This window comes from Pleurodeles waltl, chromosome 6 (genome assembly GCF_031143425.1).
Source record: "Pleurodeles waltl isolate 20211129_DDA chromosome 6, aPleWal1.hap1.20221129, whole genome shotgun sequence".
NCBI lineage: Eukaryota > Metazoa > Chordata > Amphibia > Caudata > Salamandridae > Pleurodeles > Pleurodeles waltl.
This window is the reverse complement of record NC_090445.1, coordinates 1,323,086,383-1,323,100,712: the sequence shown is the minus strand read 5'-3', so window position 1 is coordinate 1,323,100,712 and position 14,330 is coordinate 1,323,086,383. Positions and strand designations below refer to the sequence as shown.

The following is a 14,330-nucleotide window of genomic DNA, read 5'->3' as shown; positions in this document are numbered from 1 at the left end:
ACCACAAGGGAGTTCTAAAACATACTCTGAAAAGTTTATATATTTTTCTGGGCACGATGTTTCAAAAATGCTAAGTCAAATTATTTTAAATTGCCACCAAGAGAAAATGTACGCATATTATTGAGAAATACAAAATGTATTTATTCTGATTCCGTTGTTTCCCTGTTTACTATAGAAGGCTAGGAATATTGTCTGAAGTCGATTGACATAAAAAGTGTGTGGGGAATGAGACATTGGCATATACGGGGAAGGAAGATCTATTTATAGCATACATGATACCTTTTCAAATGATATTTTTAAATACAACTGTACAACTTGGGCTTAGCAAAGATTAAGGAATTGAACACGCCCTGTATTCACACACCTGCAAAATTTCACAAATGGCAAAAATATATCAATGCAACTGAAGATCAGCTCGATGAATGGGTCCAGAATGGCACGTTTAATGCTTCACTGTCACATCACGGCGTGTCGTTATTGTGGCCAATAGATGCCAATGGGTGTCAAACATTTTATCAACTCCAGGGGGTTTTAGAACTAGTAGGCTGGATCCTCGCTATATATCATCCGAACATGCGGATATAGTAACAACATACAGTGTAGGGAAACTATGCCAGCAATGGTTAAAGAGTTCCTCACTAGATGCGGTTAAAGAACACCTCAGTCTCCCGTCTAATAACACTGATTTACAGGACTTTCTCTGGCCCCAGAAAACAATGCAGAAAGCACTTCTTATATGAAGTATATAATGACATTTGAAAGCTTTCCCAACAAGAAGCTGCTGCCGAGTTAAGGCAAATAGACAAAAAAAAATTAGTGGCACACTGAGCATGGGGCCCAGGTTTGGGCATACCCTTGCCACCTATGGTGGTACATCGAACATACAAAAAGTGATGAGAGGAATGCTTTCAAAAAGTCTAACCACTGGCAATTGCTCAGGGTGCATTCCAACCCATTGTTCTTTTGCCCACAATGTCACTCCAGTTTGGACCCAGCCAGCGAGGCATGAGTCCTGTGCACACTGTACCACCGGAACTAAGCTACACTCAACTGATGGTCCCTAATAAGACGGAAACCATTCATCGGTTGCTTGTGTTCTGGTTCAGGAGGACCTGACCAGGCAGTACAGGCTGGACTGTTCCACTGGAACAGGGTTGAGACTGCTTTGCATATTGATAGTTCCAAAATTAGGTGGCATGTAATTACCAGATGTTGAGATTAATTAAAGCATCCTATTCACTACTTTTTAGAATAGCTCACAGGAACTGCTGTCACAGGTGGACCGAGGGTTTAATGAAGAGCATACTCTACCACTACAGTGGTGGAGCTGTCCGCTAAACTCTAAATAGGCAGCATAAACTCCAGCATAGCTTTTCCCTGCCCCATAATTTTGTACTCTCAAGTGCATCTTATTAATAGTGTGTTGATTATTTTGACACTGGATGTATGCAAAGATATTATCACTAAAATATTCTATTTAAATGCCATTTATAGGCAGAACCCATTCTGCAATGCAACTTAAATAATGCAGAAATAAAACCTATAATGCTATATGGAGTAGAGGTGAAATTTCAGCATATGCTGAGGATGTTGAAATCAAACTTCCGATATCAGCAAAGCTGTGACCACAATCAAAGGAAAGGATGAACGTTTGGGTAACGTTCTGGCTATAAATTAAATCTGGTTATAATGCAGATAATTCTCAATGACCGATTGGACACACAGGAGAGACACATTGTTCTAGAAGCTGTTTATCTGAGCATCAAAATATGTAGTAACATTAGCCAGATCGTTTGTATTAATAAGGAGAGCCTTCTCAAACAATGCATGAATAAAATGCATGAGTGGCATCAGCTGACAATCCGCTTGGGTCACTCCAATACAGTTAAAGAACAAGTTAATTACTTCGGTAACACTTTTTCTGGTGGATACAGTATCTACATGTGGGTTCCTCACTTTTTGAATACTCCCATTGCACTAGCATTCAACAGATTTTTTTTCTTTCTAGCTCTCCACATCGAGGAGGATGGACGTCACAATGGAATGGCTCCGCATGCAACTCTGACTTCAGCGGAGCCATAAGAAATCCTCGCCGGTGTGCTGACATCAGTTTCACCCACTTTTTTTCATGCCTTCAATGCAAACGGGTGAATACCAACATCACAATCACAGCATGTGCAAACTCAAGTCAAGACTTTATATACATTTAAATATAAACATACATTCTGCATATAAAATGTGAAACATATACAAAATATTCACAACAATTTCCTTCTGGGTATATTCAGACAGGCAACCGGGAGGCGGGTGAGTCAGGGAGGAATCCACAGGTAGATACTGTATACGCCAGTAAAAGTGTTACTGAAGGTAAGTAATTTGTTCTCCTGATAGATACATCAACCTTCGGATTCCTCACCTTTTGAATAGAGCCCCAAAGCAGTCCCGCACTCGGAGGTGGGTGCTTGTCTGCCTCTACCAAGAAATCCTGTAGCACCGAACGGGCAAAATGGCCATCCCTCCTCACTTCTGAGTCCAAGCAATAACATTTTACGAAAGTGTTGCTGCCTTGTAATGTCAACAACTGGTACACCTCTAGCTAAAGCTGAAGTAGTCGCCTTGCTGGTTGAATTAGCCCTAATGCCTTCAGGAGGATCTTTCTTTGCCAGCGCATAACATATTTTAATGCAAAGAATAACCCACTTAGACAACGTTCTTTGTGGACAGCTTTGCCCCTCATTTAGCCCACATAGCTGACGAACAGCCGATCGACCATCCTAAATTTGCACGTCCTGTTCATGTAGAAGATCAACGCTCTCTTTCCAGATCCAGATGATGCAGAGAGGGATGGGGAGGAGGGTAAAAGGACAGACGGGTGATGGACTTCCCTAAATTAAATTGGCAGGAAATCCACCCTAGATCTTAAAACCACCTTGTTGGGATGGAAAGTGGTAAACGGAGGTTTTACACTCAGAGCTTGCAACTCGCTTACAGGTGCAGCCGACGTGATGTTTTAAATGTAATGAGCTTCAACAGGCTACTATGTAATGGTTCAAATGGTGTACCCATCAGGTACGTTAAAACTTAAGTTAAATCCCACTGAGGCATTATAATCAGACTGGGAGGAAACATATTAGTCGACCCCTTAAGAAACCTTAACATTATAGGGGACTTAAACAAAGAGGGTTGGTCAGATAAACAAATGCCAACATTGCAGAGAGATAGCCATTCACTGTCGCAACTGCACAACCCTGTTGTGCCGAGGAAAGAGCAAATTGCAAAACATCGGATAAGTGGGCCTTTAAAGGGTACATGTGTCTGTCCTCACACCATTTGACAAACTTGGCCCATCTACCAGCATAGACAGTTTTGGCGGAGTGGCGCCTAGCCGATAAAGTAACATGTACCACTTCAGTGGGGAGAGAAATGGAATTCAGGTTACCCCGTTCAATCTCAAGGCATGTAGGTGCAGGCCCTGGAGGTAGGAGTGTAGAACATGCTCCTGTGACAGCAAGAGGAGGATTGCCCTGTAAGGGAGATGGAGGGAAATGCACATTGTAGGAAGTTGGCTCTGTATGTGCTATTTCAAAGTAAGGAATAGCATGCACAGAGTCCAAGGGTTCCCCTTAGAGGTAAAATAGTGGTAAAAAGAGATAATACTAATGCTCTATTTTGTGGTAGTGTGGTCGAGCAGTAGGCTTATCCAAGGAGTAGTGTTAAGCATTTGTTGTACATACAAACAGGCAATAAATGAGGAACACACACTCGGAGACAAATCCAGCCAATAGGTTTTGTTATAGAAAAATATATTTTCTTAGTTTATTTTAAGAACCACAGGTTCAAATTTTACATGTAATATCTCATTTGAAAGGTATTGCAGGTAAGTACTCTAGGAACTTTGATTAATTACTTTAGCATGTACACTTTTTACATAAAACACAATAAGCTGTTTTAAAAGTGGACACAGTGCAATTTTCACAGTTCCTGGGGGAGGTAAGTTATTGTTAGTTTTAACAGGTAAGTAAGTCACTTACAGGTTTCAGTTTTTGGTCCAAGGTAGCCCACCGTTGGGGGTTCAGAGCAACCCCAAAGTTATCACACCAGCAGCTCAGGGCCGGTCAGGTGCAAAGGTCAAAGAGGTGCCCAAAACACACAGGCTTCAATGGAGAGAAGGGGGTGCCCCGGTTCCAGTCTGCCAGCAGGAAAGTACCCACGTCTTCGGAGGGCAGACCAGGGGGGTTTTGTAGGGCACCGGGGGGGACACAAGTCCACACAGAAAGTACACCCTCAGCAGCGCGGGGGCGGCCGGGTGCAGTGTGCAAACAAGCGTCGGGTTTCCTTTAGTTTCAATGGGAGACCAAGGGGTCTCTTCAGCGAAGCAGGCAGGCAAGGGGGGGCCTCCTCGGGGTAGCCACCACCTGGACAAGGGAGAGGGCCTCCTGGGGGTCACTCCTGCACAGAAGTTCCGTTTCTTTAGGGGCTGGGGGCTGCGGGTGCAGGGTCTTTTCCAGCCGTCAGGAAATAGAGTTCAGACAGTCGCGGTCAGGGGGAGCCTGGGGATTCCCTCTGCAGGCGTCGCTGTGGGGGCTCAGGGGGGACAACTTTGGTTACTCAGTCGTAGAGTCGTCGGAGGGTCCTCCCTGAGTTGGTTGTTCTTCACCAGTCGAGTCGGGGTCGCCGGGTGCAGTGTTGCAAGTCTCACGCTTCTTGCGGGGAGTTGCAGGGGTCTTTAAATCTGCTCCTTGTAACAAAGTTGCAGTTCTTTTGGAGCAGTGCCGCTGTCCTCTGGAGTTTCTTGTTTTTTTCGAAGCAGGGCAGTCCTCAGAGGATTCAGAGGTCGCTGGTCCCTTGGAAAGTGTCGCTGGAGCAGGTTTCTTTGGAAGGCAGGAGACAGGCCGGTAAGTCTGGGGCCAAGGCAGTTGGTGTCTTCTGTTCTTCCTCTGCAGGGGTTTTTCAGCTCAGCAGTCCTTCTTGTTAGTTGCAGGAATCTAAATTCTTAGGTTCAGGGGAGCCCTTAAATACTAAATTTAAGGGCGTGTTTAGGTCTGGGGGGTTAGTAGCCAATGGCTACTAGCCCTGAGGGCGAGTACACCCTCTTTGTGCCTCCTCCCAAGGGGAGGGGGTCACATCCCTAATCCTATTGGGGGAATCCTCCATCTGCAAGATGGAGGATTTCTAAAAGTTAGAGTCACTTCAGCTCAGGACACCTTAGGGGCTGTCCTGACTGGTCAGTGACTCCTCCTTGTTGTTTTCTTTGTTTCCTCCAGCCTTGCCGCCAAAAGTGGGGGCCGTGGCCGGAGGGGGCGGGCAACTCCACTAAGCTGGAGTGTCCTGCGGTGCTGTGACAAAGGGGTGAGCCTTTGAGGCTCACCGCCAGGTGTTACAGCTCCTGCCTGGGGAGGTGTTAGCATCTCCACCCAGTGCAGGCTTTGTTACTGGCCTCAGAGTGACAAAGGCACTCTCCCCATGGGGCCAGCAACATGTCTCTAGTGTGGCAGGCTGCTGGAACCAGTCAGCCTTCACAGATAGTCGGTTAAGTTTCAGGGGGCACCTCTAAGGTGCCCTCTGTGGTGTATTTTACAATAAAATGTACACTGGCATCAGTGTGCATTTATTGTGCTGAGAAGTTTGATACCAAACTTCCCAGTTTTCAGTGTAGCCATTATGGTGCTGTGGAGTTCGTGTAAAACAGACTCCCAGACCATATACTCTTATGGCTACCCTGCACTTACAATGTCTAAGGCATTGCTTAGACACTGTAGGGGCACAGTGCTCATGCACTGGTGCCCTCACCTATGGTATAGTGCACCCTGCCTTAGGGCTGTAAGGCCTACTAGAGGGGTGACTTATCTATACCTGCATAGGCAGTGAGAGGCTGGCATGGCACCCTGAGGGGAGTGCCATGTCGACTTACTCGTTTTGTTCTCACCAGCACACACAAACTGGCAAGCAGTGTGTCTGTGCTGAGTGAGGGGTCTCCAGGGTGGCATAAGACATGCTGCAGCCCTTAGAGACCTTCCCTGGCATCAGGGCCCTTGGTACCAGAGGTACCAGTTACAAGGGACTTATCTGGATGCCAGGGTGTGCCAATTGTGGAATCAAAAGTACAGGTTAGGAAAGAACACTGGTGCTGGGGCCTGGTTAGCAGGCCTCAGCACACTTTCAATTCAAAACATAGCATCATCAAAGGCAAAAAGTCAGGGGGTAACCATGCCAAGGAGGCATTTCCTTACACAACCCCCCCCCAAACGAAAGAGGATGAGACTAACCTTTCCCAAGAGAGTCTTCATTTTCTAAGTGGAAGAACCTGGAAAGGCCATCTGCATTGGCATGGGCAGTCCCAGGTCTGTGTTCCACTATAAAGTCCATTCCCTGTAGGGAGATGGACCACCTCAACAGTTTTGGATTTTCACCTTTCATTTGCATCAGCCATCTGAGAGGTCTGTGGTCAGTCTGAACTAGGAAGTGAGTACCCATGAGGTATGGTCTCAACTTCTTCAGGGACCAAACCACAGCAAAGGCCTCCCTCTCAATGGCACTCCAACGCTGCTCCCTGGGGAGTAACCTCCTGCTAATGAAAGCAACAGGCTGGTCAAGGCCATCATCATTTGTTTGGGACAAAACTGCCCCTATCCCATGTTCAGAGGCATCTGTTTGCACAATGAATTGCTTGGAGTAATCTGGAGCTTTTAGAACTGGTGCTGTGCACATAGCTTGCTTCAGGGTGTCAAAGGCCTGTTGGCATTCTACAGTCCAGTTTACTTTCTTGGGCATTTTCTTGGAGGTGAGTTCTGTGAGGGCTGTCACAATGGATCCATATCCCTTCACAAACCTCCTATAGTACCCAGTCAAGCCAAGGAATGCCCTGACTTGAGTCTGGGTTTTTGGAGCTGCCCAGTCCAGAATAGTCTGGATCTTAGGCTGGAGTGGCTGAACGTGGCCTCCACCTACAAGGTGTCCCAAGTAAACCACAGTTCCCTGCCCTATCTGGCATTTGGATGCCTTGATAGAGAGGCCTGCAGATTGCAGAGCCTTCAAAACCTTCTTCAGGTGGACCAGGTGATCCTGCCAGGTGGAGCTGAAGACAGCAATATCATCAAGATAAGCTGCACTAAAGGATTCCAACCCAGCAAGGACTTGATTCACCAACCTTTGGAAGGTGGCAGGGGCATTCTTTAAACCAAAGGGCATAACAGTGAACTGATAATGCCCATCAGGTGTGGAGAATGCTGTCTTTTCTTTTGCTCCAGGGGCCATTTTGATTTGCCAGTACCCTGCTGTTAAGTCAAAGGTACTTAAGAATTTGGCAGCCCCTAATTTGTCTATTAGCTCATCAGCTCTAGGAATGGGATGAGCCTCTGTCTTGGTGACAGAGTTGAGACCTCTGTAGTCCACACAAAACCTCATCTCTCTCTTTCCTTCTTTGGTGTGAGGTTTGGGGACTAAGACCACTGGGCTAGCCCAGGGGCTGTCAGAGTACTCAATTACTCCCAATTCCAGCATCTTGTGGACTTCCACATTGATGCTTTCCTTAACTTGGTCAGCCTGTCTAAATATTTTGTTTTTGACAGACATGCTGTCTCCTGTGTCCACATCATGGGTACACAGGTGTGTCTGACCAGGGGTTAGGGAAAAGAGTTCAGCAAACTGCTGCAGGACCTTCCTACAGTCAGACTGCTGTTGGCTAGAGAGGGTGTCTGAGTAGATCACTCCATCCACTGAGCCATCTTTAGGGTCTGATGAGAGGAGATCAGGGAGAGGCTCACTCTCAGCTTCTTGGTCCTCATCTGTTACCATCAACAGATTTACATCAGCCCTGACATGGAAGAGCTTAAGGCGGTTCACATGGATCACCCTCTTGGGGCTCCTGCTTGTGCCCAGGTCCACCAGGTAGGTGACCTGACTCTTCCTCTCTAGTACTGGGTAAGGGCCACTCCATTTGTCCTGAAGTGCCCTGGGAGCCACAGGCTCCAGAACCCAGACTTAATGCCCTGGTTGAAATTCAACCAGTGCAGCCTTTTGGTCATACCACAACTTCTGGAGTTGTTGGCTGGCCTCAAGGTTTTTACTTGCCTTTTCCATGTACTCTGCCATTCTGGAGCGAAGGCCAAGTACATAGTCCACTATGTCTTGTTTAGGCTCATGAAGAGGTCTCTCCCAGCCTTCTTTAACAAGAGCAAGTGGTCCCCTTACAGGGTGGCCAAACAGAAGTTCAAAGGGTGAGAATCCTACTCCCTTCTGAGGCACCTCTCTGTAAGCGAAAAGCATACATGGCAAGAGGACATCCCATCTCCTTTTGAGTTTTTCTGGGAGCCCCATGATCATGCCCTTTAATGTCTTGTTGAATCTCTCAACAAGGCCATTAGTTTGTGGATGATATGGTGTAGTGAATTTGTAAGTCACTCCACACTCATTCCACATGTGTTTTAGGTATGCTGACATGAAGTTGGTACCTCTGTCAGACACCACCTCCTTAGGGAAGCCCACTCTGGTAAAGATACCAATGAGGGCCTTGGCTACTGCAGGGGCAGTGGTCGACCTAAGGGGAATAGCTTCAGGATACCTAGTAGCATGATCCACTACTACTAGGATGTACATATTTCCTGAGGCTGTGGGAGGTTCTAGTGGACCAACTATGTCCACACCCACTCTTTCAAAGGGGACCCCCACCACTGGAAGTGGAATGAGGGGGGCCTTTGGATGCCCACCTGTCTTACCACTGGCTTGACAGGTGGGGCAGGAGAGGCAAAACTCCTTAACCTTCTGGGACATATTGGGCCAGTAGAAGTGGTTGACTAACCTCTCCCACATCTTGGTTTGTCCCAAATGCCCAGCAAGGGGAATATCATGGGCTAAGGTCAGAATAAACTCTCTGAAACCCTGAGGCACTACCACTCTCCTAGTGGCACCAGGTTTGGGATCTCTTGCCTCAGTGTACAGGACTCCATCTTCCCAATAGACCCTATGTGTTCCATTTTTCTTGCCATTGGACTCTTCAGCAGCTTGCTGTCTAAGGCCTTCAAGAGAGGGACAGGTTTCTTGTCCCTTACACAACTCTTCCCTTGAGGGTCCCCCGGGGCCTAAGAGCTCAACCTGATAAGGTTCCAGCTCCATAGGCTCAGTTCCCTCAGAGGGCAGAACTTCTTCCTGAGAAGAGAGGTTCTCTTTTTCTTGCTGTGTTGCAGCTGGTTTCCCAGCTGACTTTCCTTTCCTCTTGGTAGGCTGGGCCTTTCTTCCAGACTCCAGCTCTACTTTTTCACCCTGTGCCTTGCACTGTGCCCTTGTCTTGACACACACCAGTTCAGGGATACCCAGCATGGCTGCATGGGTTTTCAGTTCTACCTCAGCCCATGCTGAGGACTCCAGGTCATTTCCAAGCAAACAGTCTACTGGGATATTTGAGGAGACCACCACCTGTTTCAGGCCATTGACCCCTCCCCACTCTAAAGTTACCATAGCCAGGGGATGTACTTTAGTCTGATTGTCAGCGTTGGTGACTGGATAAGTTTGTCCAGCCAGGTATTGGCCAGGGGAAACCAGTTTCTCTGTCACCATAGTGACACTGGCACCTGTATCCCTCAGGCCCTCTACACTTGTCCCATTAATTAAGAGCTGCTGCCTGTATTTTTGCATGTTAGGGGGCCAGGCAGCCAGTGTGGCTAAATCCACCCCACCCTCAGAGACTAATGTAGCTTCAGTGTGACACCTGATTTGCTCTGGGCACACTGTTGATCCCACTTGGAGACTGGCCATTCCAGTTTTAGCTGGATGGGAGTTAGAAGTGGTATCTTTCTTGGGACAGGGCTTGTCTCCAGTTTGGTGTCCAGACTGACTACAGCTACGACACCAGGCCTTTTTGGGATCAAAGTTTTTACCCTTGTACCCAGAATTGTTTTGTGAAGAGGCTCTGGGCCCACCCTCCTGTGCAGGTTTTTGGGGGCCTGTAGAAGACTCTTTACTATTTTTGTTTTTGGCTGTCTCACCACCTTTCCCCTGGGGAGGTTTTGTGACCTCTTTTTTTTTTGGTCACCCCCTGTGGAAGTTTTGGACACCCTAGTCTTGACCCAATGGTCCGCCTTCTTTCCCAATTCTTGGGGAGAAATTGGTCCTAGGTCTACCAGATGCTGATGCAGTTTATCATTGAAACAATTACTTAACAGGTGTTCTTTCACAAATAAATTGTACAGCCCATCATAATTACTTACACCACTGCCTTGAATCCAACCATCTAGTGTTTTTACTGAGTAGTCTACAAAGTCAACCCAGGTCTGGCTCGAGGATTTTTGAGCCCCCCTGAATCTAATCCTATACTCCTCAGTGGAGAATCCAAAGCCCTCAATCAGGGTACCCTTCATGAGGTCATAAGATTCTGCATCTTTTCCAGAGAGTGTGAGGAGTCTATCCCTACACTTTCCTGTGAACATTTCCCACAGGAGAGCACCCCAGTGAGATTTGTTCACTTTTCTGGTTACACAAGCCCTCTCAAAAGCTGTGAACCATTTGGTGATGTCATCACCATCTTCATATTTAGTTACAATCCCTTTAGGGATTTTCAACATGTCAGGAGAATCTCTGACCCTATTTATGTTGCTGCCACCATTGATGGGTCCTAGGCCCATCTCTTGTCTTTCCCTTTCTATGGCCAGGATCTGTCTTTCCAAACCCAATCTTTTGGCCATCCTGGCTAACTGGATGTCCTCTTCACTGGAGTTATCCTCAGTGATTTCAGAGGTGCTGGTCCCTCCTGTGAGGGAGCCAGCATCTCTGACTAGTATTTTTGGAGTCGGGGCTTGAGAGGCCCTGTCCTCCCTAGATAGGACTGGTAGGGGGGAATCTTCCTCCAATTCACTATCATCTTCATCTGTGTTGCCATCCACAGAGGGGTTGGCTCTCTCATACTCTGCCAACAGCTCCTGGAGCTGTAGTTTGGTAGGTCTGGAGCCCATTGTTATTTTCTTTATCTTACAGAGTGACCTTAGCTCTCTCATCTGTAGATGGAGGTAAGGTGTGGTGTCGAGTTCCACCACATTCATATCTGTACTAGACATTATGGGGGTTATTCTAACTTTGGAGGAGTGTTAATCCGTCCCAAAAGTGACGGTAAAGTGACGGATATACCACCAGCCGTATTACGAGTTCCATAGGATATAATGGACTCGTAATACGGCTGGTGGTAAATCCGTCACTTTTCCGTCACTTTTGGGACAGATTAACACCTCCTCCAAAGTTAGAATAACCCCCTATGCTTCTAAAAGTTGGAAAACTTTTTAAGAAACTAAAACTAGTTCTAGAATCTAATTCAAACTTTTAACAAACTTTTAAACTCTAAAAGAAATGCTAACAGGGACTAACACAAGGCCCTAGCAGGACTTTAAAGAATTTAGAAAAATTTCAAATTGCAAAAAATCAAGTTCTAATGACAATTTTTTGAATTTGTCGTGTGATCAGGTATTGGCTGAGTAGTCCAGCAAATGCAAAGTCTTGTACCCCACCGCTGATCCACCAATGTAGGAAGTTGGCTCTGTATGTGCTATTTCAAAGTAAGGAATAGCATGCACAGAGTCCAAGGGTTCCCCTTAGAGGTAAAATAGTGGTAAAAAGAGATAATACTAATGCTCTATTTTGTGGTAGTGTGGTCGAGCAGTAGGCTTATCCAAGGAGTAGTGTTAAGCATTTGTTGTACATACACACAGGCAATAAATGAGGAACACACACTCAGAGACAAATCCAGCCAATAGGTTTTGTTATAGAAAAATATATTTTCTTAGTTTATTTTAAGAACCACAGGTTCAAATTTTACATGTAATATCTCATTTGAAAGGTGTTGCAGGTAAGTACTCTAGGAACTTTGATTCATTACTTTAGCATGTATACTTTTTACATAAAACACAATAAGCTGTTTTAAAAGTGGACACTTAGTGCAATTTTCACAGTTCCTGGGGGAGGTAAGTTATTGTTAGTTTTAACAGGTAAGTAAGTCACTTACAGGTTTCAGTTTTTGGTCCAAGGTAGCCCACCGTTGGGGGTTCAGAGCAACCCCAAAGTTATCACACCAGCAGCTCAGGGCCGGTCAGGTGCAAAGGTCAAAGTGGTGCCCAAAACACATAGGCTTCAATGGAGAGAAGGGGGTGCCCCGGTTCCAGTCTGCCAGCAGGTAAGTACCCGCGTCTTCGGAGGGCAGACCAGGGGGGTTTTGTAGGGCACCGGGGGGGACACAAGTCCACACAGAAAGTACACCCTCAGCAGCGCGGGGGCGGCCGGGTGCAGTGTGCAAACAAGCGTCGGGTTTCCTTTAGTTTTCAATGGGAGACCAAGGGGTCTCTTCAGCGATGCAGGCAGGCAAGGGGGGGGGGCTCCTCGGGGTAGCCACCACCTGGACAAGGGAGAGGGCCTCCTGGGGGTCACTCCTGCACAGAAGTTCCGTTTCTTTAGGGGCTGGGGGCTGCGGGTGCAGGGTCTTTTCCAGCCGTCGGGAAATAGAGTTCAGACAGTCGCGGTCAGGGGGAGCCTGGGGATTCCCTCTGCAGGCGTCGCTGTGGGGGCTCAGGGGGGACAACTTTGGTTACTCACAGTCGTAGAGTCGTCGGAGGGTCCTCCCTGAGTTGGTTGTTCTTCACCAGTCGAGTCGGGGTCGCCGGGTGCAGTGTTGCAAGTCTCACGCTTCTTGCGGGGAGTTGCAGGGGTCTTTAAATCTGCTCCTTGTAACAAAGTTGCAGTTCTTTTGGAGCAGTGCCGCTGTCCTCGGGAGTTTCTTGTCTTTTTCAAAGCAGGTCAGTCCTCGGAGGATTCAGAGGTCGCTGGTCCCTTGGAAAGCATCGCTGGAGCAGGTTTCTTTGGAAGGCAGGAGACAGGCCGGTAAGTCTGGGGCCAAGGCAGTTGGTGTCTTCTGTTCTTCCTCTGCAGGGGTTTTTCAGCTCAGCAGTCCTTCTTCTTGTTAGTTGCAGGAATCTAAATTCTTACGTTCAGGGGAGCCCTTAAATACTAAATTTAAGGGCGTGTTTAGGTCTGGGGGGTTAGTAGCCAATGGCTACTAGCCCTGAGGGTGAGTACACCCTCTTTGTGCCTCCTCCCAAGGGGAGGGGGTCACATCCCTAATCCTATTGGGGGAATCCTCCATCTGCAAGATGGAGGATTTCTAAAAGTTAGAGTCACTTCAGCTCAGGACACCTTAGGGGCTGTCCTGACTGGTCAGTGACTCCTCCTTGTTGTTTTCTTTGTTTCCTCCAGCCTTGCCGCCAAATGTGGGGGCCGTGGCCGGAGGGGGCGGGCAACTCAACTAAGCTGGAGTGTCCTGCGGTGCTGTGACAAAGGGGTGAGCCTTTGAGGCTCACCGCCAGGTGTTACAGCTCCTGCCTGGGGGAGGTGTTAGCATCTCCACCCAGTGCAGGCTTTGTTACTGGCCTCAGAGTGACAAAGGCACTCTCTCCATTGGGGCCAGCAACATGTCTCTAGTGTGGCAGGCTGCTGGAACCAGTCAGCCTTCACAGATAGTCGGTTAAGTTTCAGGGGGTACCTCTAAGGTGCCCTCTGTGGTGTATTTTACAATAAAATGTACACTGGCATCAGTGTGCATTTATTGTGCTGAGAAGTTTGATACCAAACTTCCCAGTTTTCAGTGTAGCCATTATGGTGATGTGGAGTTCGTGTAAAACAGACTCCCAGACCATATACTCTTATGGCTACCCTGCACTTACAATGTCTAAGGTATTGCTTAGACACTGTAGGGGCACAGTGCTCATGCACTGGTGCCCTCACCTATGGTATAGTGCACCCTGCCTTAGGGCTGTAAGGCCTACTAGAGGGGTGACTTATCTATACCTGCATAGGCAGTGAGAGGCTGGCATGGCACCCTGAGGGGAGTGCCATGTCGACTTACTCGTTTTGTTCTCACCAGCACACACAAACTGGCAAGCAGTGTGTCTGTGCTGAGTGAGGGGTCTCCAGGGTGGCATAAGACATGCTGCAGCCCTTAGAGACCTTCCCTGGCATCAGGGCCCTTGGTACCAAAGGTACCAGTTACAAGGGACTTATCTGGATGCCAGGGTGTGCCAATTGTGGAATCAAAAGTACAGGTTAGGGAAAGAACACTGGTGCTGGGGCCTGGTTAGCAGGCCTCAGCACACTTTCAATTCAAAACATAGCATCAGCAAAGGCAAAAAGTCAGGGGGTAACCATGCCAAGGAGGCATTTCCTTACACACATTGAGAGGAGATGGAGGTCTATGCACTACACACTTCTTGGCCAATCCGGAGCTACCAATATGACTTGTGCATGGTCTTGGCGAATCTCCTTCAGAACTTGAGCAATCAAGAGTATGGGTGGGGGGAATGCAT

General features: G+C 47.5%; 1 protein-coding gene across 2 annotated transcripts in view; it reads right to left on the bottom strand.

The window, feature by feature from the left end:
• The window catches only part of SHLD2 (shieldin complex subunit 2), a 567,669-nt gene that overhangs the window by 453,887 nt on the left and 99,452 nt on the right, over window positions 1–14,330 (bottom strand). The gene's annotated exons all lie outside the window — the stretch shown is intronic.